The following is a 23,805-nucleotide window of genomic DNA, read 5'->3' as shown; positions in this document are numbered from 1 at the left end:
AGAGACTGTAATCATTTGAAGAACAGCATTAGCAACTTGAGCATTTGCTCCAGACAATAAGAATGCCTGCAGCTGTTTTGGAACAAGCAAAAAGGAGTAGCAATGATCTTGATATACTGTAAAATCAAGGTTTTTTTGGTTTTGTTTTTTTTTTTTTTCTTTATTTGTGGGCAGTTGAGCTTCTTTTTACAGGTGTCTATAACTAGAATAGTGGAAAAGAGTAAGTGAAAGACAGTATAAATCCCTTATTCAAGGATTTACTGCTGGAAATCCAAAGAAGAGAGGACACTCTGCATCTGTGAAGTCCCATTAACTGTGCTGCTCAATGTGCAGAGGCACTCTCCACTGAGCCCAGAGTGAGGTATTTTTGTTGAGCACTAGCAGGTGTCTAAGCCCTAATGAGTCTTGCATATGCAGAACTCCTGCTAAAATACTGGAGACTAGCTAAGGAAAATAATATTCAGCATAAATGCCATACAGAGCCTAAAAGAAATAAATTCTAAGGAAATGGATCACAATAATATTTTATTCTTTATTTCTTCTAGTAAGAAATAAAGGTAAAAATTATATTGTGCTATGTAGTTTTGAATGATAGCTATACGCCTGCTAAAAGCAATGGATTTGTCAGGTGAACACTTTGGTCTACCATGTGCCATCAAGAATGTGTTTCAGGTATCATTCATCCTTATATCTAGGAGATGTAGGTTTCCCATATGAGAAACTGTGTGACACACTGCTTACACCTTAAAGCAGAATCAGGTATTATATCCATCAAATACATTATCTAGATCTTCATGTAAGTAATTAAATTACGTAGAATTCTTATAAGTACAGAACAATGGCTTAGTAATATAACATTCGAGTAATAGAATCTTTCAAAGATGTGATTTTCATATCACTGCCATACTATTTAGTTTCAGTTCTGGACTTGAGATGTTCTACAGAGTACTTTCACAGTTTTTTGGTTTATGGTTTTATGAATGGCAAGCTTGCCTTGCTGACTGCCTGTTATAGCCTTCTGACAAAATATTACCTAGGACTTATTACCTAGTGGAGAGGATGAATTCTCTCTTTACTCAGTTTTGGAGGAGAATATATAAATATAGGATATCTATGTGATAATTATCATTTAGTTACAATGTGACATCTAATGAGTCTTGCTTTATCAGAATTTATTATTTTAGTTCTTGATCCCTCAAGTGGTTTTCAAAATTCCATTACTTCTTAGTATTTACAGAGTGCTTTATGCATAGAAACTGTGTATTGACACAGCTATATTCCAAAGCATTTTTGTTAGGACATTGTTTTTGCTTATTGTCTGTTTAACTGTTTACAGTGAAAAATATGTTCTGGAAAAATCATTACATTTGTAATAAATAGAACCTGCACAAAAAGAGCTTGCATGAAAACTCAGCCATTGAAAAATCTTGCCTGGTGGGAAATAGGAGATCGTAAATAACATTAAATAGGAAGCTTGTGTTATTAGTTAATGCTGTTACAGCTGTTAAGGCTGTAGCCAATAACTGTAAATGTCTAAGTTTTTATACTGGTCTGCACTGCAACAGAACAATGTACAATTAACTAAGTCTTTCAAATCAGAGTTACAGAAATATGGTTGTCATGCTAAGTGCTATCATTGAAATAAATTTTATTTCCATTAGATTGGCAGTTTTAACTTAATGAACATCTGTATGTAACTGAACAGTTATGTTTGAGGAAGGAGGGGAACAGTGAGTAGAAAATTACAGATCAGATAGTCTAAATAAAATAACAGGGAAGACTTTAATCTTGTTTTGGAGGAAAATCCAATGATATGTCAAAAAGCTAACTTAAATAATGACAAGGATTTATCAAAATTATCTTTATACAAAGTAACTCAACATGACTCTTTAGTACCAGAATTTGTAGATTGGGGAACTACAGTATCCCTAAAATGATATATTTTGAAGTCACCACATTTAAATTACTAATAGATGGGAAGTGTGTAAGAAAAATCAATATAATAATTAATAAGGTCAGTAATAAAAGAGAGAGGGGAAAAATTTTCACTTGCAGTGGACTGATGGGATGGAAGGAGAGTAGTAGTAGTTAATGTATTTTGAGATAAATTTTTATTAATTTGAGCATAAGAAGAAGCATGCTAGTGAAAATTTCAGATGACACAAAATTGAGTTGAATTTTGAACTAAGGGAGTATTATAATACACAAGAACAAGAGTAACAGAGGTGGGATGGTAGTGCATGGTAAAAGGGTGAGTGCCTTATATCTAGCAGGTAATAAAAAAATTCATGACCTTTTAGGTAGCAGTAGTAAAGAGGGAAAATATATGGTTTACAATGGTGGTAGGCAGCCAGTGGGAGGTGGCTGTTAAAAATGGAAAGTACCATTTTGAAATGGGTTATGTAAGAGACTTCTGTTGGAAGTAGGTAAATATTAATGCAGTTAGACCAGGGGTGGTTTGGACCTTATTTATCTGAGTTTTGGCTTAGTAGTGATTGAGAGTCAACTTCAAATTGGAAGGGATTAGGAAAAACACTGCTAGAGGAAAGAGGAAGTAACATTTTCTGTCTGAAAAGACTAATTGAAGATTTCTTATTTCTGGGGGAAACATGAGTGATTTCATAGATTTTCTTGGAGAGACAGGAAGATGGAATGAACAGGTGAAGATGAAAGAAGTGTTTTAAGCCAAAAATAATGTTGATGAAGGAATAAATTATTATAGGGCACCATGAATAATAGGTCATATCTCTTAAATAAAAAAAAAATTGCTAAATAGGATGAACTACACTGTAATGAGGAAGCGTAGGATCTAAATGCTTAATAATTTGTTTTTATTTTATTGGAGTAAAATTAGGTCTTTTGCTGCAGCATAAGAAAGTGTTCTACTAAAAAGGTTAGGAACTCTTAACTCCTTTTTTGAGTGCTAGAAAGAGGAGAATGTTCAGTTACAACTTTCTCACGCAAATTTAACCATAATCTTCTCTAAGCTAAATAGTCTGGAAAATATCACCTTGATATCACCTTGTAAACAAACTGGAAAAATTCAGCATACATCACTGTAAGACTTCGAATGACACATAGAATCATAACAGTTGTAAAGGTATTCTGATAAACAATACTGAATGAGTCTTGGGTTTTGGTTATTTTACTGCTTCTTTTAGCCTTTTAAGAATAAGTTTCAAGGTATGAAAGGTATTATTTATATGAAGATGTTAATAACTTATCACTCTCTAGTCAAGTTTATTTTGTTCATTAATAATGTACTCGCTCAGTGATTTACTTGGAAATTATTATTCACTGAATAGTTGAGGTAGGGAAGGACCTCAGGAGGTCACCTTGTCTAGCTTTTCTGCTGCAGCAGGGTTACTAAGAACAGGCTGCCCAGGACTGTCCAGATGGCTTTTAAATATCTCTGAGGGTAGACTCCACAGCCTCTCTGGGCAACCTGTGCCAGTGCTCAGTCACCCTTACTGTAAAAAGTAAAAAATGTTTCCTGATGTTCAGGAGGAACCTTCTGTGTTTCCATTTGTGTTCATTGTCTCTTCAATATTACATTACCAGAAAGTCCTGATTTTACTGATCATTTATGGTGGCAGATTTTATTTTTTAGTGTCTGTAAGTCTTTTCGTGTATTGACTATTGGAATCTGCACCTATGATCCATCTTTTTTAGTACTGTCGGCTGTCAGCAGTCAAATCATTATTTTCCATATGCCTTAGCATAGTTTCCAGGAGGATCTGCTCTGTGATTTTGCTGGTCACTAAGGGGAAACTGACTGGCCTTCAGTTGCCTACATTTTCCTTTTTACCCTTCTTAAAAATTAGGGTTACGTTTCTGCTTTTCCAGTCAGTGGGAACTTCACAGGGATGACAGAACTTCTCAAATATGATGGATAATGGCTTAGACACTTTGTCCATCAGTTCCCTCAGGACATATGGAGGCATCTCATCAGGTGCTATGGACTTGTACTCCTTGAGGATCCTTAGATGTACATCATCTAAAATCTGCTCTTCAATGAGTGCTTCTGCATTCTCTCAGTCCATGCCTTTGCCTTCTCCAACTCGGGATGGTGTGGCTGGAGCACAGGGTGTAGTTTGCATGGCTTTAAACAGCTTAACTTATATGGGTTGAATTCTTCTATAGAGGGGTATAAAACCTCCTTTAAAACAGGCCTTTTAAAACTAAAGCAGTCTAGATATGTTATTCTTTGGTGTAGATCATTGAATGATTTATACTGAAAGAGACCATTGGAACTCTATTTTCTTTCTTTTTTAGAACTTTCTTTGTTTCCAGCAAGTTTGAGTGTGTTGTGATTTGAGTGAATCTCTCTGGTTTCTAGTTCTAGTTGAGTTTAAATTCTTTTGAATGCTGCAAAACTGTTTTTTTTTCTCTGCAATAGATATTATTGTCAACGCTGTTTGCAAATCTTTCTGGATATAGATGGTAGAATTGTTTGGAGTATGGAACAGCAATACTAAAATGAATCTTTTTATATCCTCTGGTACCCCATAGATTTCAACTAAATTGTAATTGTTAGCTACAATAATTCAGTAATAAAATCAGTAATAGAAATATAGTGGTAATCATTAAGGTTTTATTTGATCTAATAAGATACCACTCATTTAGAAATGCTTACTGGAGGCATGATAGAAGGAAAAATCCAAAGAGGGAAATGTAATGACCTTGTTTTATTGAACCAGTTTATGTAATTTGATCAATGTTAACCTTTAATAGGATTGTGATTAGAGAATTTTGTTGATAGACTTGCAGTTTCTTCCAATACAGTGAGCAATGAATTTTTTACTGCCAGAGACAAGAAGGGTATAGGGAGACAACAGTAAGTCAGTAGGGCCTTATTCTGAGGTTGTTTTTCAGTTTTAGATGTGTGTGCATATAGTAAAAAGATACAAAATATTGGCATTGCACAGATACATGTATAGATACAAAAATAAAAGAGCCTGACAGAAATAAATACACAGATTTAAACAGCAATAATTAAAATAGACTTTGTTTATTTAAGATTGGGCATTTGCTGTTTTGGTGAAAAATAATAACTTGACCCACAGTATTGTTCTCAAAACAGTTCTTTTTCCTATGAAGAAGATGGAATGATGGCTTTTTTCACTCTATTTCTTTCTGGCTGTGCTGAAGAACATAGAGTACCAATGGCATCCTGTATATTTGAATGAATAATCAGTACTTTTTCTGAGGTTCTAAAAACATCCTCTTGTGTGAAGGACTTCTGTAAGTTCTCCATCTTTTTTTTTTTTTTTTTTTACATCTTGCAAGATTATGCATTTTTTTCAAATTTCCAGGGAATAATTCAAGAAGAATTCCAAGTAGTCAAATGGAGATCTGAGTGAAATGTGTCTGAGGGGAAAAGTTCCAAGTTTTATGTCTCAAAAATCCAGTGATACGCTCTTTATTCATGTGTAAAAACTAAAGCTTGACACAGTGTTTGTTTCTATCTCTTAATTTCCTGTGTTTTATAGTTTTGTGGGCTACTAAATATAAACATGTTAATTTTCAGGTGTTCTGAATCCATGCAGTTCCCACGAAAATCAAAACAAGTAGCAAGTGTTTGTGACTGCCAAAATCAGTTTAGATTGCTAAATAACAGAAATATTTTCTTAAACAAATTGGAATGATGCTTTTTTGCTATTTATTTTAGCTCTTTGTCTCAAGATGTTTACATTGAGGGAAGCATATTGAGATGCATGCAAAAAATCAGATACTAACCATAACTATTAGTTCTAATAGAGTAAATATGGAAATACATGTTTTTACATGATTTAAATGTATAGAGAGGAGACAAGAAATCTGGAAATCAAAGAAAACTTGGCATTGTAAATTTGCACTAGTTTAAGTGCAACACAACGCTGAAGTATTAGTTGTGTCCAACCTAACAAATGTTTAGGAAAAAATCAAGGTTTTCCTTCCTTAGTAACAGAACATGTAACATAACAGCACATGGCAGGTCTTTTTTCCACATAAAATTGAATGAAAGTTGTTTTCATAGTGTTAAATACCGATTTTATTCTGGTGGATGACTCCTAACTAATATTATCTGATAAAATACAGATTGACAGTATCTGTGGTGTAAGACACAACTTTAGCTGGGTCCTTTCTGGGCTATCTTTTTTTAATAAAACTGCCTTCATATTCCAAACAGAGCACAGTTAAAGGTATAATTATACATACAAGTAACAACTTGAATTCTTTTCAAGTATGAGTTTATTTCCTTGCTGTTGTGAAGTTCTGTGTATTCACAAATAATTATAAGCAGGAGATTTTATCTTAAAAGCTTTGGACTTAATAATGACTGAAGAAGACTGATGTAGCAATCCAGCAGAGGAATAAAATAGGATATGGGGAAAAAAGAGAGAAACTTAAATATTTAGAGGAGGAAGAACAAGTGGTGAGTGCCTGAAGCAATAACAAGACTATGTACTCCCATTTCACTCTGTATCTGCTTCATAAACATTGATATCAATTATTTGAGCTTGAACCATGTACATCCACTTCTACATTAACTATTGATGGCTCGTTATCTGAAGGTTTAGAAAGACACACAAATGAACATGAGGAAAAAATAAAATGGTGCTGGTCAACAGAATGGAGCACAGATGGTTATCCAAGTCTCTACATATTAAGCTGTTGCCATTAAAATTGTAGACACTGTAATTTTAATAACAGACATAGTCATGGTTTTTTTCCCCCTAGTTTTCATAACAGCTATAGTCATGCCTCTCAGCATTTAAGAAGCATTTGGACAGTGGTTTCAGCAGTGTGATTTAACTTTGTCAGCCCTGAAGTGGTCAGGCATTAGAACTAGGTGATTATCGTAGGTCCCTTCTAACTGAGATATTCTGTGCTGTTACACAGTGAGGAAAAGCTGGAAAAAATAGTGCAATTTTATAAAGCTTAAATTTGATTGTTTACTTTTTGCTCATGTCCCTCAAAGTGGATGGTAGAGGCTAACACATCATCCAAGAACATCTTGAAAACCTATTTCCTTCTTTTTAAGTTCTCTATTAAAAGCAAAGGAAATGCAGAATATTGAAGAATCAGCTTTTAGAAGTATCTTATTCAGGCTATCTTCTATCTTAATGAATAATTTCCCATAATGAGTATTCACTCAAAAACCATAAAATTATTTTAGGGGCATGTTTTTTATTTTAAAAATAGGGATAATTTAGTTCTTATTGAAGTTTGTAGAGTTTTCCTGTTGACTCTGAAGAAATAGGTTTGTTTTTATTGATGAATATGTATCTTTCCTATGATCCCCAGAAATCTAAACTTCTATGTATATAAGTTAAGGGCCATTATTTAGTGTAATGTAACCTTTAGTTACATTATTTAGTGTAATGTAACCTTTCTGTAGTCTACTTAAGAATCTGTTCCAAATCATCATTTCCTGAATATATCTTCTTATCCTTAATTTTTTTCCCATTTAGGATGAGATTATAGGCTTTTTTTTCTTTTAATTATTGTTGGTGAACTGCATTCTGTACCATGTATGAATTCTAAAAAAATCCCAATTATACTGTGACAGTTGATTTGTTATGACAGTCAGTCATCTGTCAAAACAGAAAATATTAAATAAATCTTGGAGACTTACAGTTAGGTTCTTTGTTGTAGGTTGGTTTATTTGAAATTACGAAGTAACCAAAATTACAGACTTGGTTTTTTCTGCATTGGATCTTTTTTTAATGATACTCTAAGGGAACATACAGAAGGGAACATAGAGATAAGTAAAGGGAAGGAGCAATAACGAAGTGGTAATGCACAAATAGATAAAACATACTTCTGTATCACAGGGACAGAATGGCATCCTGGCCTGGATCAGCCCCAGTGTGGCCAGCAGGAGCTGGGCAGGGATTGTGTCCCTGTCCTTGGCACTGGTGAGGCCACACCTTGAGTCCTGTGTGTGGTTCTGAGCCCATCACTGCAAGAAAGGCATTGAGGTGCTGGAGAATGCCCAGAGAAGGGCAACAAGGCTGGGGAGGGGTCTGGAGCACAAGTCCTGTGAGGAGTGGCTGAGGGAGCTGGGGTTGTTCAGCCTGGAGGAGAGGAACCTTGGGGAAGACTTAATTGCTGTGCACAGCAGCCAGAAAGGAGGCTGTAGCCAGGTGGGCGTTGGTCTCTTCTCCCAGGCAACAGGGACAGGACAAAAAGAAATGGCCTTAAACTGAGATGGGGGAGGTGCAGGTTGGACATCAGGAGGAATTTCCTCACTGAAGGGGTCATTAAACATTGGGATGGTGTGCCCAGAAAGGTTGTGGGGCCACTGTCCCTGAAGATGTTTAAGAAAAGGCTGGACCTGACGCTTTGTGCCATGGTCTAGTTGACAAGGTGGCGTTTGGTCATAAGTTGGATTTGATCAGGGGTCTTTTCCAACCTAATTGATTCTGTGATTCTGTGATCAAAAGTGCTCCTGGACATTATCACTATCAAAATAAGACTCATGAGAGTATCTGAATATGGAATGCAAAATTCTGGTTTTTGTATTTTTTTTCCTGTCATAATGACAAATATATTATGGGTGTTGAACACTGAGACAATTGCTGCATTCAAAAAGTAAGATTTTTAATCTCCTGGAGAAAAACCATGACCACTTTCTTTAGCATTATGAGTACAAGTGCTATTTGGGGAAATGTGTTTCGGAGAAAGAACTTGGGGATTATATGTTAAGTTTGTATTTTTCTACTTCCTCTGCTTAATGATATCAGGCTGACATTGGAAATAATGAATATCTAAAACATTAAGGTATGCTGAACACATTTGCAATGTTTTTGTTTCTTGAAGGTCAGGGATTAATATTATCTCATATAATTGGTGAATAAGCCCATTGTTGTATCTCTTTGGTCAAAGCATGTAAGGACAATACCTCTGAGTTGGTGAACACAAAGTTCATGAATAATTGCCCCCATTAAATTAATTCTTCATTAGTAGTAAAATCTTGATGTTCTAAATATTCCAAGAAAAAGTGGGGTATTTTAAGATAGAGAATTTCTTCTTCAGTAATTGATACACATTCATATCAGATTCAGATGCTCTGCTGTAATTTGGTTTGCTCTTTGTATCTGCTATAAACTAGCATAAACTTTGTCAGCCAAAACACATTTAGAATTCTAACCCTGTATATGTGAAGAGTAAATCAACTGACTTTTCCCATTTCTTTATTCTGTTTATTGAATATTCAGCTACCTTCAGTAGCTCATTTTCCTTTCCATGTAACTCAAGCTCTTAGCTGTAATACAAATTTAAAAGTCTACTGTATTAAGAAAGAAATATGTATTTAGTTTTCTGTAGTTCTAATAATTTTCAGGGTGATCTTCTACTATGTCTTGCCACAACTGTGGCATGCTGTTATGAGCACACAGTCAACAATCTAATAGTATCTCACATATATTGTATAAATTCCCTACAGAAGCTTAATGTTTGGATTGTATGGACAGATCTGAGGAGGTATTGTTTACTGAAAATTGTAATTTCAAAAAATGCTTTCAAGAAGCAGCACAGTTTTTCAGAAATTGAATGACTGTGCCTTTATAAATTCTCAGATTAAGTCTTCAGAAATAATACTGTGCATGGGCAGTACTTTCATGCAAAACAGAAACCTCTGCATACTTTCTCAGTATCAGTGAATATTACTTGGGAACCTACATTTAATTATGAAAGTTGATAACTGGACTTCCAAACCAAATGGTTACACATCATCTCAACCTAAATCAAACTTGGAAAAATGTGTACATTTTTCATAAAATTTCTGATTGCACTATTTCAGCTGGGTGCAATTCTTCATAATGTAGTCATGCTTGAATCTGAACCATGCACTGATCGTTATTTTCTGGTTTTATGTATCCATAATAATTTGGTTTCTTACTTCCATATTACAATGCTGTGATAGCAAGCATTGCAAGAAGATCAGTTGCAATTTAAGGTAATAAAAAAAATCAGTGTTCTGATCTATGTTCGAAGACACAGAAAAACAGAATTCTTTATTGCTGGTCATTATTTGTATTCTCAAACATTACAGAGATAGAATCACTCTTTCCCTGGACAGAATATACCAGAAAGTATTTATCTTCTGGAAGAATGCTAACAGATAGACATGAAATGTTTGAAATGCTGCTTGTCCTAGTCCAGTGCTGCATTTTTGAGCCCTACACCATGATCTGTGTTTTTCAAAATAACCTTGCTGCCTAATAGGCATGGTGTTAACGATGGCTAGGACTCCCTTTAAAATAGTCACAAAAGAAAGATTTTACACTTACAGATGGTTTTAGTTCTGTTTTAAAGATGACCTCAAGATGAGAATAAAATCTTACTCCCTCACTGGTTGTTTAAATAAACAAAAACTATTCATACGGCACTGAACTGAATGTAAAGCAGAAATTTTCTAGGCTTATACATTACAAACTGTTACATCTTTACAATTCTTCATTCGAATTTCCAGAGATGGGAGAATGACCTCAGGCATAACATATAGGCAAGTGTTTCCAAGTTCATAACCCCATAAATTGGTTTCCAGAGTGTACACATACCAGCTGCTCACAAAGAATTATTAAAGCAAGGGCTTAATGAAAGGAGGTAGAAAAGGACAAGGCCTATATTGAACTCTAGAATGCTTTCTCAGACTTCTGTCATTTGCAACTGAGGGCAGGTTTTAAACTTCAGTTGATGTGCTAATCCTAAAATAGAAGTGTTTGTATTCCAAAACTGATTTAGTCACTTTTGAGCCTCTTGCACATACTTGGGTTTTTTTGGGTTTTTTAATAATCTATCACTTAAGATATCACCAGCTGACATCCTTACCTCCATGAAGGCCTTACACATATGAAAAATCAGCCACAAGAAAAAAAAGATTTAGATATTTGTATGCCAGTCTTGTATGTGACTGACTTGTTTGAATGCAAGAAATGAAATAAATGTAAGAAAACATACACTATATCACTGAATTACAAGCTACTGATACAGATGCACTTAAAAATCTGAAAATAGACGTGACAACATCCAATATTAAGTTATATTTAGTGGACTCATAGATGCAAGTAAGGAGGACAAATTAAAAGATGATGATACTAAGGAATGAAAAATACTTTTGGGGTTCTCTTAACAGTCCTGCTTCAGAGAAGAGTAAGATCACATTGTAGATTGTCCTTGCAAAATTCTTCTGTTGTTACTTTTGCACAGAACATATCCTTGAGTAAGAAAATAACCTGCCTACCTTGTTTTTTTCCATGAGTCAGTTGTGACTCATGATTGTTGTACATTGTCCTCCAGAAATAAGTTGTTTTGTGACTATAAAGTGTGCTGTGTATGAAGAACTGTGACATAAGTCAAAGTCACAGCAGTTGCTATTAGAACATTTACATGGAAGGTTATGCATCAGGAGAATTTTAAATGGTTTGTGACATCATCTCTTTTGAAAAGGATAATGCTCTACATGTTGAAGTTAAGTAATATATTTCTTTTTCTGACAGGGTGGCAATTTTGTAATGTAGTAATACAAGCTATATCATTTGTTTTAGCTATAGTATCTCTCAGGATCCTTCTTTTAATTTCTATTATTAAAATCCATATTTGTCTCTATTGGAGACTTGAGGTTCTTTTCCCATGTCAGACCTTTTTCCCAAAAAACTTCTGCAGCTTGTGCCTTCTGAAAGGAACATTTTTTTCATAACATACACACTTGTTGAGAAGAATTTTAATCACTTTTAAGAATGGGTTTACAAGGACTATAGATAAAGCACCAGTGGCTGAGCATGCCCAGTTCTTATCGTAATAATAAATCTTCCAATAACCAAGAATTTCTATTAAAATTCAAGTGCTTCTGCAGAAAACCATCTGATGATTTTTTATTTTTAAAAAATGTCATTGCACAATCAAACTGTAAAGTGTTAGTAGGTATCTAAATTTTTTTTTTTTAATCATACATTATATTTTCCATGAAAGAGAAACTCTTTAAAATATTTTCAGTCTTTCACGCCACAGTTTTAGAGGAATACTTTGGAAACATTTATTACAAACGCATCTTTGAAAAATGAAATTTTTTAAAATCATAGAATTCACTACACTATCAGCCTCATCAGAGGCTTCATTTTATGAAGAAAGAAATTCTTATCTAAAAATTATTATTTTGACAGCCAGACCTATTTCTCACAGGTTGTCATGATGAAGTTATTGTTTTGGTAAGAAAAAAAAATTAGAAAAATTAAAGACATTTCTTTACACACATTGAAACATTTTTTAACATCTTAATGACATGCTTAAAATTTTCATTTATAAAAAGTCTTCTGCCTTGAATCTGTCTATTTAAAAAGAAACAAAATCACCTTTAGCTAGGATAAAACATTGCAGCTGAAATGAAAAGGAAGTTTTGGGCTTTTTTCTGGTTTTTGTTGTCAAAGGAATCAGAAAAAAAATGTGCTCTGTAGTGTAGCAAGTAAAAGCAATCTGTTAAAAATGAAAACAGTTAATTGCTAAACACTCAAAACAGCAAAATCAGCATGAGTATAGTTTGTTACTTACCATTATCTATTTCACTGAATTCTTCTTCCTTATATAAATATGATGATTTAGAAAGAGGAGCAGCTAGGACTCTGCCTAGCCATTCACAGTCTGCTTTTGATAAGGATTACTTTAGAACAATGTCCACATATATGGGTTTTTGTCTTTTTTATCAGATATAAAATGCATCAGTATTTCATGTAGGTGTAACATTTTACATGTGCCCATTTCTCTTCTGTTTTAGTAAAAGGACACATGACAATTATTCTGCCTTGCAGAAACATTCTAGTTCCAGCTTTATGTTTGTCTCTGTTCATAGCTTGCAAGAAAAAAAGATGAGAAAATACTATGCTTGATCTAATTAATTCTTTTTTTAAAGGCAAAGTTTTTAGAAAAAATGAGCCCGTGCTTCTATTTAATTAATTCTTGTTCTGTAGTTTAAAATAAAATGCTTCCTCTTTTTAAGATAAAAAAGTTAGCTCAGCCTGTATGCCCATATAAATTGCCAATATTTAGATACTTTGCAGCTGATTTATGTAAAAAACTTCCAGCGAATTATTTAGGGAGCTTTCTGTGCTCCCTCTCATCTAAGCAGTTTGGTCTCCAAAAGTAATTAATACACTGCATTTGACATTAGTGCCTTTATTTTTGAGTCAAAGTCTGATGTCTTTTCTACTACTACCATGGCATATACAAACTTTTTGGCTGGGAAATCTAATTAATACTCTGTTTGGGATTTCAGAGATAATTGGCCTTTAGGACCTCCAGGAGCTGCATAAGGCCATTTCCTACTGAGCTTTGTGCAGAGATCTTTCAAAGCTTATTCTATCACATTTGGTTATTTTGGAGTTCAGCGAACTGCAGCAGTACCTTATACAGTTCCTTCCACATTTTGGGCATAGTAGGAACTGACATCTTTATTTGTCATTTAGCTATGAGGTGTTCAGTATTACTGAGCAAATGGAGGCTAAAGAAAGTGACCAGAAATGTTCACTGCAGTTGAAAGATTTGCAGCTTCAGCAAAGTGGTTGGAGTGCATTGAGAATAACACACAGGATGGTCTCTAAATTCTTGCCTTATGGCATTGTGGTGGAGTTTAGTTTCAACCGATTGAAGCAAGCTGTCATTTTACATCTCAACATGAAGTTGACATGAACTCAACATGAAGTTTAATTTCACAAAGTTTCATACTTCTGCAGTGTTATTCACCAGGTTAAAAAGTTATGGAAATTTCTACAGAGCAATTTATTCTTTTTTCTTTAAACACAGTTTAAAAAACTGTGAGTAAACAGAGCAGTTTACTCTTTTTTTTTTTTTTTTTTAACACAGTTTTGTTGGTAGGAATGCTCCTGAATGATGAAAGTCTTCATTTGTATATCTGTCCACTATAGAAGATGTCTCTTCTTGTTTATAATTTACTGTCTCCTCTGAAAAACTGAGAAACATGTATTTTTTTCCTATCTCGAACAGATAGGAAGTTTGCTTCCATGCTTATTTTCGATAAAAAACTTGAAAATTATTTGCAAAAGTTAAGCTTCATTTTTTAGGACTGAGGAGCAATTGCATCAAGGAGTGAGGAGACAACCTGCTGTAGACAATTTTTTACTTTCTTTCTTCAGGGTCACTCAGCTGGTGGAAACATTTTAGGAACATTGAGAGCAATCTTACAAGTGCATTCAGTCAATGATGAGCAAATTGCCTTTGTAGATTCCACATATGCTTTTCTTGTTCTAAGCTGTCTCCTGTCTCCCTCAAATTGAAGCTGAAGACAGTGAGGCAGTTCATTTTTTTTGATGGAGAAAGGTCTTAGCCTGAAGCCTACATCTCACATATATTATATGTGTAAAGCCCTCCCCCAACGTTGACAATTGTAGTACCATTTTTATTTAGTTTTTAAGGTATTCTCATTTTGAAAGTGATTGTATCAAGACAGGAACCTAATTAAAAAACTTACTTTTTTAAAATTAGAAGCTTTAAGAGCTATGTTTTGAAAGAACAACCTTCTTTCAGAGGTATAACTTGTGCTGGTGGGATACTAGTGCATGTAGAATTTTAGAAAGTTACAGATAATGTAATCTTCTGCTTCAAACTACCTACTTAGGAATTTGAATAGAGCAGTGAGGAATAATATCCACATTTGTTTCTATTAATTCAGTCTGCAGAAGTAGTGTGAATACAAAATGAAAAAATTGAGACTGTATGCTTGGGAATCTGTAAATGGGATGTAAGTGCACAGGGAAAAAATGAGTCTTGTAAAATAATACACTTGTCTGTGATTTGGAAAAGCTCAGGAGTACTTAGGTTTGCCTCTGATGCCCTATGAAGTCACTTAAATTTGCTGTTTATCAAATGATTTCCTTTCAGTTTCTTTACATTTTAAAGTTTCTCAGATGGAGCCCATACTCTAATCTATCTGCTCATTCATTCATTTCCACTGTCACTAAAGAAAACACAAACTGTCCAGACACCACGGTGCACATTATTCTAATTTCTTGATACTGAACTGTGTTCAGGTATATGTTAGTCTTTGAAAGAGAACAGCAGCCTGATTCCCACATTACTGTTTGATACTAGGCTGAAAAAGTGTTTCAATGGAAACTTTGAGATGGCTTTTGCAGTAGATTATGTGGAAATTCTCATACGAGATTTCAGTATCTCTTCTCGTTCAAACATAGGAACACAGATTCATCAAGAAGCCTGTTCTAATAAAGCTTTCAAGCAACTTTGGAAATGGGAGATGGGAACAAATTAGTGTTAACAAATAAGAGAAGGATAACCTGTGTACCAGTCAGGCAGGTTTAATGCCAAGTCTGTGTGACATTAAGTGAAGGTGAAACTTCTGATTTAAGCTACAGGCCAATAAGCACTGTAAATTTTATGGTGTGGAAACTATTCATGAGATAGCTAAGGAGATAGCAGGATACTTAACAAGTTTTCCTCTTTTCACCAAGCTTTCTCAGAAAAAAATGCTTGTATTGTAGTATTCTTGCATCTTGTATCTACTTTTTGCATCTTGTATCTGTTCCATTTAGGTGGTTTCAAATTTTTTGCTTAATATTGGACTACAGTGTTAAAAAAAAAGGAGCTGCTTGCTGTGTTTTTCGAACATCACTTACTTTTAGGTTTAGGTGTGTAAAACTTCCAGCTGTCTTAAAGCAATAAAAAGAACCATATATATGGTATATTGAACAGCTGGATAACTATGGTGCTTTAGCAGCACTGGTTAATACCAGTCTGCATGGGAGAGTGATTTGCATTGCTATTAAATGAGTGTATTTAATATAGAAATTAATTGCACTGATGCACAATCTTGCCAGATTTTTCTGTTGTTTTGCTTAGTATGCAAGAGTAATGCAAAAAAATAAAAGTGAGCTTTGAGTTATATGCTTGTGGCATTTATACCACATGTTTTGTATTTTAAATATTAGCAGTCAATATTTAGTGTGGCTGTATACTGTAGATATTTACTACCTTGTGATTTTTTAAAAATTATAAATAAAAATGCAGCGGACGCTTTTTATCATGTGGGTATATAGTGCCAAGGTGCAACAAGAGCTGGGGGCTCCTGGGGATTCAGGGAGCTTTGGAGGCCAGAGTCCATCCCACCTCCAGCCAGTGGGACAGGCGGCAGGGCAGCCCCAGGGGCTGCTCTCCCCATGGTCCCGCAGTGGCCAGGGCTGGGCTGGGACAGGAGCCCACAGCTCATGGGGTCCAGGGCAGGGCAGGGCTGGGGGAGCTGGAGACCACTGGTGCTGTGACAGCACCAGGGACATGTCCTAGGTGCAGGTGGGAGGCTCAGGGACAGCCAGGGATGGAAACGACCCAGGGGCCCTGATTTATTGAGTGCCCTCCCAAGGGAAAGAGAAAACTCTACATATGCTGCCATTTTAACCTGTAACAAAAATTTTATTTAACAAATACTCTGTTATTCACAGAAATAAAGTGTAATTGCATTTTTCCAGGGTGGAGTTACATAGTACTGGAATCTGGTGGGTTTATGAAATAGGTTTCCACTGCTTGCATGGGGCTGTGGAAGATTACAAATATACTGTGAACTGTGAAAAGGTTTTTCTTGCATATATTACTTGTTCACGCTTTTAAATATTTTTTTTGTGCATTTATTATTTGAAATGGGTAATTCAGAAGGAATTTCCTGATCCAGTTTTTACACTGACAGACACATTCAAAAACGATGATCTTAGAGGTTGTAGGAAGTGGTGTTCAGCCCATTTGATTTCAGACAAGTTCAAATACCTGCAGAGTTCTTTTGAGGAAGCAGGGGTTCTTGAAGATCTCAGACAAGTAACATTCATTGAAGTTTATGGACACTTGAATTCTGTCCCACCGAGATTTAGCAGTCATTTAGTTATCTTTTTAAACTCTGCTAGCACGAATGTGATGAGCCTAATTATATCTGTCAGGACGACAAAACAGTATAAATTAGTGGATTTTGTTATCAATACCTAATTAGGTTTACAGCTGAGGTTTGTTAGGAATGACAGTTGTTATTGAGATTTTACAACAAAATCCCTTCTCAAGTAAAATTTTTTGAAATTCCCTCATATGGGAAATAAATTAGTCATTAATATACTATTAAACTTTATCACAGATGATCTTACCTAGTGGTTTAGAGCTTAATGATCTGGACATGTTCTTTCATTATAACAGAGATACTTCATGCAATTGACTGAAGAGATACAGTCAATTATAAACCATCTATGATTTTTACAGTTGTAGTTACATCAGGGTTTTAGTGATTGTCCAATGTGCAGAAAAAAGGGCACTTTATTTCATAACAAAAAACTAAAATCCTCATGAGGCAAAGTAGAGTCTTATTATCCCTACAAATGATGTTTGATGTGTACTTCATTCTTTTAGAAGGTCTGCCCTTCCTTTCAAAGACTTCAGATTGGTGGGATACTCTCCTAATGTGACAGCCATAATTAGAAAAGCGTCCCTTTTGGAAACAAGTAGAAAATTCTATTTTGAGTTCAGTGATTATATTTGTGAAGACTGTCTAGATAATTTAAATTTGCAAAGGTACGGGGTGCTATGAAGTAGCAGTCTCATGCATTTTAATAGTTGTGTAATTCTGAATGATTTCTAGGAGGTTGTTAAAACAGATTCTGTGATACTGTTAAAGATGCTTTTAATACAGTAGATTGTTGATAGTCCATTCATTGTCAGCTTCCAGATATAAATGGGAAAACAGGTATAGTTAAATCACTTGAGAGGCTGGGTGATTAACCTAATTAGCAGGCTCACACAGTCATTACTGCTCCACCTCATGGAGCCATGGGCATACATCACTCGGGCAACTTTGTGTCCTAGTGGGACAGATTGCTTTTTCTTTGGGACATCCAGAGCATTTCTGTTATTTTCCTCACTTAAGGAAAAATGGCTCAGATCCTTAAAAGTATATTTTGCCTAAATACCTGTGATTCCTCGAAGACATTGAGCTTCATAGTTACTGTTAAGCATAACCCAAGTTGTATTCCAAACCTCCACTCTTCCTCTGTGAGCCCTGTGCCTCAAAATTCCCCTCACTGGCTTTAGGTGAATGCTTCTCACTGTCCCAGTAATTAGCTCAGAATGTCCAGCAGCTGCAATCTCTGCAGCCAGCAGCCTGCACTGCTGCAAGTTCTCAGTAAAGGAATCTTGATTTTTATCTAATCATCTCTGTTTTGTGAGAAATTAAAAACCTGTAATTTTTGCTTCATTGTGTTAATGCTGAAAAATAAAAACCTGGTATAAAATATAGGTTTCTAGAGTACCAGATGTTGGTTTTTTTATTGCCTACAGGCTGGCCAACCAAGTATAATTGGCTGAGAATGTATTTATTTTTTGGCTTCTCAGGCTGCTCAAAACTGAATGCTGAATTGTGTATGAGAGGTCATAGAAAGAGCACAGTATATTATGCTGTTCATCTCCTCTAGGCAGAGCTATGCAAATATATGTAACTTTGCACTCTGTCATCTTTCTTCTGAGTGGATTTATTTCAAAAGAAAGTTGGTCTTTTCTGTTCTCTAATAACTGCTTATAGTTTAGGTCACTTATCCTATGACCGCTCTCAGTAAAGGAATGCGGTTTCCTGTAATGTAAATCTAATTATGGGGATTGGTTTCAGCTGAATTTGTTTTCCTGCCTTTTTTGTCTTGTAATAATAGTCACATGATACAGAACTGACTAAAAAGAATAAACAAAGCAACCACAAAATTTAATCTACCTCATCACTGATGAAAAAGTCTTCAGAAAGTCTTCCTCCTTCCTAGAGAGAGAAGTCTGCATCAGGAATATGTAAGTAAATATATTATATAAATGTGCAGAGTTGTCACAGAAACACTCTAACTGAACTGTTTCCATTGTAGAGCTCTGCTGAAGGAATGTTTCTCTAAAAAGCTCTTCAAGTATGGATTTAGGATTACAGTAACTGTAAGTTGAGTGTTGTAGTACAGAACAGATAATGTAATTTATGAAACACATGACCAGCTCTGCATATGACCAGAGTCAACCAGAAAACAGGACAGCAAAATCTTAAAACTTCATCTCTGGTAAATCTCTTTTCTCTAGGCTAGGATGAAGAATTGAAGTCAGATGTGGAACCATGCTGATGCAGAATGTGTCAAAAAATATTCTGAGTTTTTTTGGATTTTTTTTTTATTTCAAAATTGCTAGTCTGTTAATAAGCTCTCAGTTTCAAACCTATTGAAATTATCTGTATTTTAGGTGCTAAAAATGGTATTTCGGAAGTCAAAAAATAATTTATTGGATAAATTGAGATTAGCAGTAGTCTGAATAAAAACCAGATACAGGGATAACATTTCTGCTTTCTAGTGGACTCATTAATTTCCTAGCAAAACCTGTAAGGGGATGTAAGGTACTAAGGAGACTTTACAAGGAAATTGGTAGATTCCTTTTTTTTTTTTTTTTTTTTAAATTAAGCTGCTCCTTGTTAAAACTGAAGACTTCAGCCTTTTTCAGTGGTTTCTCAGTAACAGTTTACATTGCAGCTAAAAGCATATTGCTTCAAAATATAGGGAAAGCAGGAGGAAGATGCAGTAATTCAAAGATAAGTCAAATGAAGTTGTAAACTGGACATATAGGTAAGAAAGCCTTAATGAAGACAGCTTACTTAACAATGAAAGGATGGAAAATAATATCAGGCATTCTGAGGTACTGAAAATAGAAATGTGGAAGACCCCAACTGAAAAGGGACTGTTTGAAGTGACAAATTATTTTTGCAGCTGATGGTGAAATACCATGATTAAACATGATTTTCTCCTTAAGAAGCTCTAAATCTAGGAGGGATCCTGTGTTATAACACTGGGAAAAGTGCTGGATCCAGCTTATAACACTGGGAAAAGTAAGTGTATTAATCATAAAATTCAGAATGCCTGTGAACACTGTGTGGTCATGAAAAATAAATTATTTTTGTGTGTAATTAGTCTGCATGTGAATAAAAGCAAGTTATTCAGTCTTGAAAGTAATAGAAAAAATTGCTGTAATACCAATATTTTGGTGAAAGGAATTTCATAGAAAATCATGTGTAATAATAAAATGCACTTAGTATCTTAGCAACTATGTGAGTGAAAATCAGGATAGCTTGTAACTGTTTCTTTGTTTATGGTGATATATTGCGGGTAGGAAAATGAACCTGAACTTCTTTCCAAAAGGTTGTGGTACATTTCCTTATCTGCTTGAAATCATACCAGTGCAAACTCTGGAGTTGTGAGTAAAGATGGTGTGGCTTGTTCTAAAGGGCTCAGTAAGCTTCTGTGACAAGGGAGGTTTTACAAAACTGTGGTCCATCAGTAATCCTTCTTGGCACCAGATCAAACATTCAGGTGGCATGCTGTGAAGCAGAGGAGCTGTGACAAAGGCCCCCAGGGGAAGGACAGTAAAAGTATCAAGCAAGCTGAAAGGAAGTCACACTGATACTTAAAGGCACAACCTAGAGCATTACAAAATAAAAACAATAAAAAAACCCCTAATGACAAAAATGGTTCCTTTGTGGATCAGTGGTTCTTTCTGCTCTTGCTTTGTACCCAGTTTGGTTTCAGGGCCCTGAATTTATTAATGTGTTATAACAGTGATCTGCATGCAAGTTTCCCTGTTCTGCTCCTTTTGTTTCTCTATTATGCATTATGTATCAGTATGAATAAAATAATGCTTTTCTCTCAAGAGCACGTTTTTAACACGGTGTGGGGACAGTAGAATGGGCCTCACACACGAGCCCTGCTCCTGCCATCCCATTGTAGTTCATGGATGCTTGAAGCAAATCCCGTGGGCCTGGGTATAAATAGAAACAGCAGCTTCACAAAGTGTTCAGCCTCATGTTGTTTGTTTGCGGAATTGAAAACATGACCTATTCCAGACACACAAAATTGCCTAGAAGAGTTCTGGCAATTAAGTAATCTTTGATAGTTTGGTTATTTTTTTTTTTTTTTATTTTATAGTATTATCTTGGCTCTTTTGAGAAGTAAAAGTGTTTCTGATCTGATGATTTTTACCCATTTTAACACTGAGAATAGAAGTAGCTGGCAAGGAAGAAGTGAGCAGGGGTGTTTTTGACATTACTGGTTTATATCTCAACTTCATTGGGCACTTTCCTTCCTCAGATTGTTGATTTAGTGTTTTAAGCCCAAATCAACTGCTGTGTGACACACTTATCTGCAGATTCCCTTCTATTATACATTTTTAAATGTTCTTTTTCTCCTAGTAAAACTGCTTCTGGCACATGATATAAGATATGCTCCAGTGCAGATGAAAATTTTGATATGTTTTGCTTTGCAAGTTCTTTTGCATAAGAAAAGCAGGGTCTGAAAATGTCATGAAGGACTAATTACTAGTGCAAGTTAAAATATGTCTGGTGATGGAATAAAGAACCAATATTAGAACTGAGTTGGAATAAAATCACAATTGCTTTCCTAATTTTTTTTTTTTTTTTTTAAGTTTGAGGAAGCAGATTTCTTGCATCTGACAAACAGTTGCTTGGCATGTTCTGGAAAGGTGAAGAAGTACAGGGCTGGCTAGCTACACCTGAGTGAGTTTGATGTCTCTGAGACATCAGACAGAAGACAATGGCAAAGTGGTTGCCAGAGGCAGCAAACAGTTGGCAAGGGGGAGCAAGGCACACAGCTGTGTGCAGGCAGAGCCCTTGGTGGGCTGACTCTTACAGGCTGTGGCCGTGGGTCAGGGGAGAAGCTGACCCCAGCGAGTTGCTGCCTGGGATAGAGCCTCTTCTCAGATAGTTTTCACTGCAGCAGGATGGTTTTGCCCTCAGTCTACTTGCAGGTAAAGGAGATTCAAAGTGAGCTTCTGCAGCTCTTGAAATGCTTAAGTTTTCTTGAAGAAGTCACATGCAAGTATCAGGAAGAATAACAGGGAGTGGTAGAGAAATGGTTACAGCTGCTCTAATCTCCCTAGCAGAGTAAAATTCCCTGCTGACTCCTATGGCACTGGTTACTGAAGTCTGCCTAATGCATCAGAAGTGGTGTTGCTGTGAGTTTCTTTTTTCTTGTGATCTCGTGCATGGTGAAGCAGTGAGCTGGGGTCCTTTTGCAGGATTGTCACAGTTTTGCCTCAACAGTGGAGAACACAGACTTTTTCCTTGGTACTTCCCTGCATTAATACTCTCTGCTTCATCTCTGACTTGCTTTCTTGTGGCACTGCTGCTGTTTTCATTAGCTCAGATTAATTTAACAGTGCTCCATGCTAATCTAACTATAGTTACTCTGTTTTTTAATAAAAGCTCTTAGGCATGATTTTCAGGTATAAATTCACAACACTGTATTTTAAGAGTGAATATTTTTATTCTGATCTTATGAACTGTAAAGCCAAGAGGAATCTTTATCAGTGCTCTGTCAAGCTTTTATAAGTGACCTCCAAGAAAGAACTTTTTATCTCCTTCCACAGGGAAGCCAAATTACCTATAAGTAAATTTCAACTCCGTTTGTGCATGATTTATTGACCATACCAATGTCTTCCTATAGTTTATGTTAAGCTTGTTGTTCAAAATCGTGATAAAGTGTTGTTTCTGTTCAGAACCACTAGTCAGAATAGTTTCTGTAGGGTGATCTCACTCCATTGTGTTGGTCTAAAATATCTATAATTCCATTACCATGCTATCTACTGGTGGCAGTAAAATCAGAAGTCTAATACTTTCTTCTACACATGAGAAGGATTTCATTAGAAAAAGAAAAGTGGTATCAGGACAGGCCTCCTTCTTTTCCTGTTCTGTTGTAGAACTTTTGTTAGCCTTGCCTCTAATAATAACACTCCTGATACATGTAAAATCTTAAATTTATATGAATTTCAAAATCTATAGGTGTCTCCTTTAATTTTTCATTTCTTCAAAACAGTCATATGCATTTCTTTAATTCTTGTAAATCTGAATGCAATATATTTAGGTTGTACCTTGTTTTAGTCAAGCAGTGACAGCTGTCTGCTACCAATAGCCTGTAGAAATACATGTGGGTTTTTTTTATAGCATCACCTCTTTTTCTATTTCAAAGAAATGTTTAGTATCAAATGAAGAAGTTAAAGACATTTAGTTACTTGTTCATGCTAAGATTAAATTTCTGCAAAGAATAAAATACTGGGGGTTTTGCACACTGATGCATAGTTTCAAATGCATTTTTTGGAAAAAAACCAAAACATTTGCTCTACACTGAGTATGTAGTTTGCTGGAAATAATTCAGTGAGCACTCAAATGTCCTTGCGGAGCTGATGCAGATTCTACAGTGTTGTGCTGCTTTCTCTTTAAATGTATGCAATGCCTTCTGAAGTTGTTAATTGTATTTTGTATCATCATTGAGTTATACAATCCCATTAATTAACTTTATTTTGATAAGAGCTTTATGTGAAGTAACTGCTTTGTATGATGATATTGAAAATGTAGAGTACAAATGGAAGGGAAAGAAATTTTTTGTTTTCAGCTGCTATTTATGTTTGAGATTACTATAGATTATTGTTTGAACTTATTCTTTAAAGAATCTAACATTAGTATATCCAATAATGTAAGAAACATAATTAATCTTATATGCAGACCAAGAACTGTGAACTTTAATTCTGGTCATTTTGTTACATTTTATCTGTTTGTTGTAGAAATTTTTATTCAGTTGAATGTTCCACCAGAACAACTTTTTGTCATTGTTTTCTGAGGAGTGTTTTCCTTACTGATGAGGCTACATAAAACTTTTAAGTGGTGAAGTTTAGATGATATTTCCACTAAAAAAGTAATCCGCTGTTAGTTTTCCTTTAGTTCATAGTTGTAATATGGGATGCTGT

General features: G+C 35.2%; 1 protein-coding gene across 3 annotated transcripts in view; it reads left to right on the top strand.

The window, feature by feature from the left end:
• PPFIA2 (PTPRF interacting protein alpha 2) overlaps positions 1 to 23,805 on the top strand; it is a gene marked incomplete at both ends in the record, with an annotated part of 273,973 nt that overhangs the window by 1,174 nt on the left and 248,994 nt on the right. The window lies entirely within an intron of this gene.

Source organism: Fringilla coelebs (assembly GCF_963513975.1).
Source record: "Fringilla coelebs genome assembly, chromosome: 5".
In the NCBI taxonomy this organism is placed as follows: domain Eukaryota; kingdom Metazoa; phylum Chordata; class Aves; order Passeriformes; family Fringillidae; genus Fringilla; species Fringilla coelebs.
Note: the sequence above shows the minus strand (reverse complement) of the source record. Positions and strands in the feature narration are given on the sequence as shown.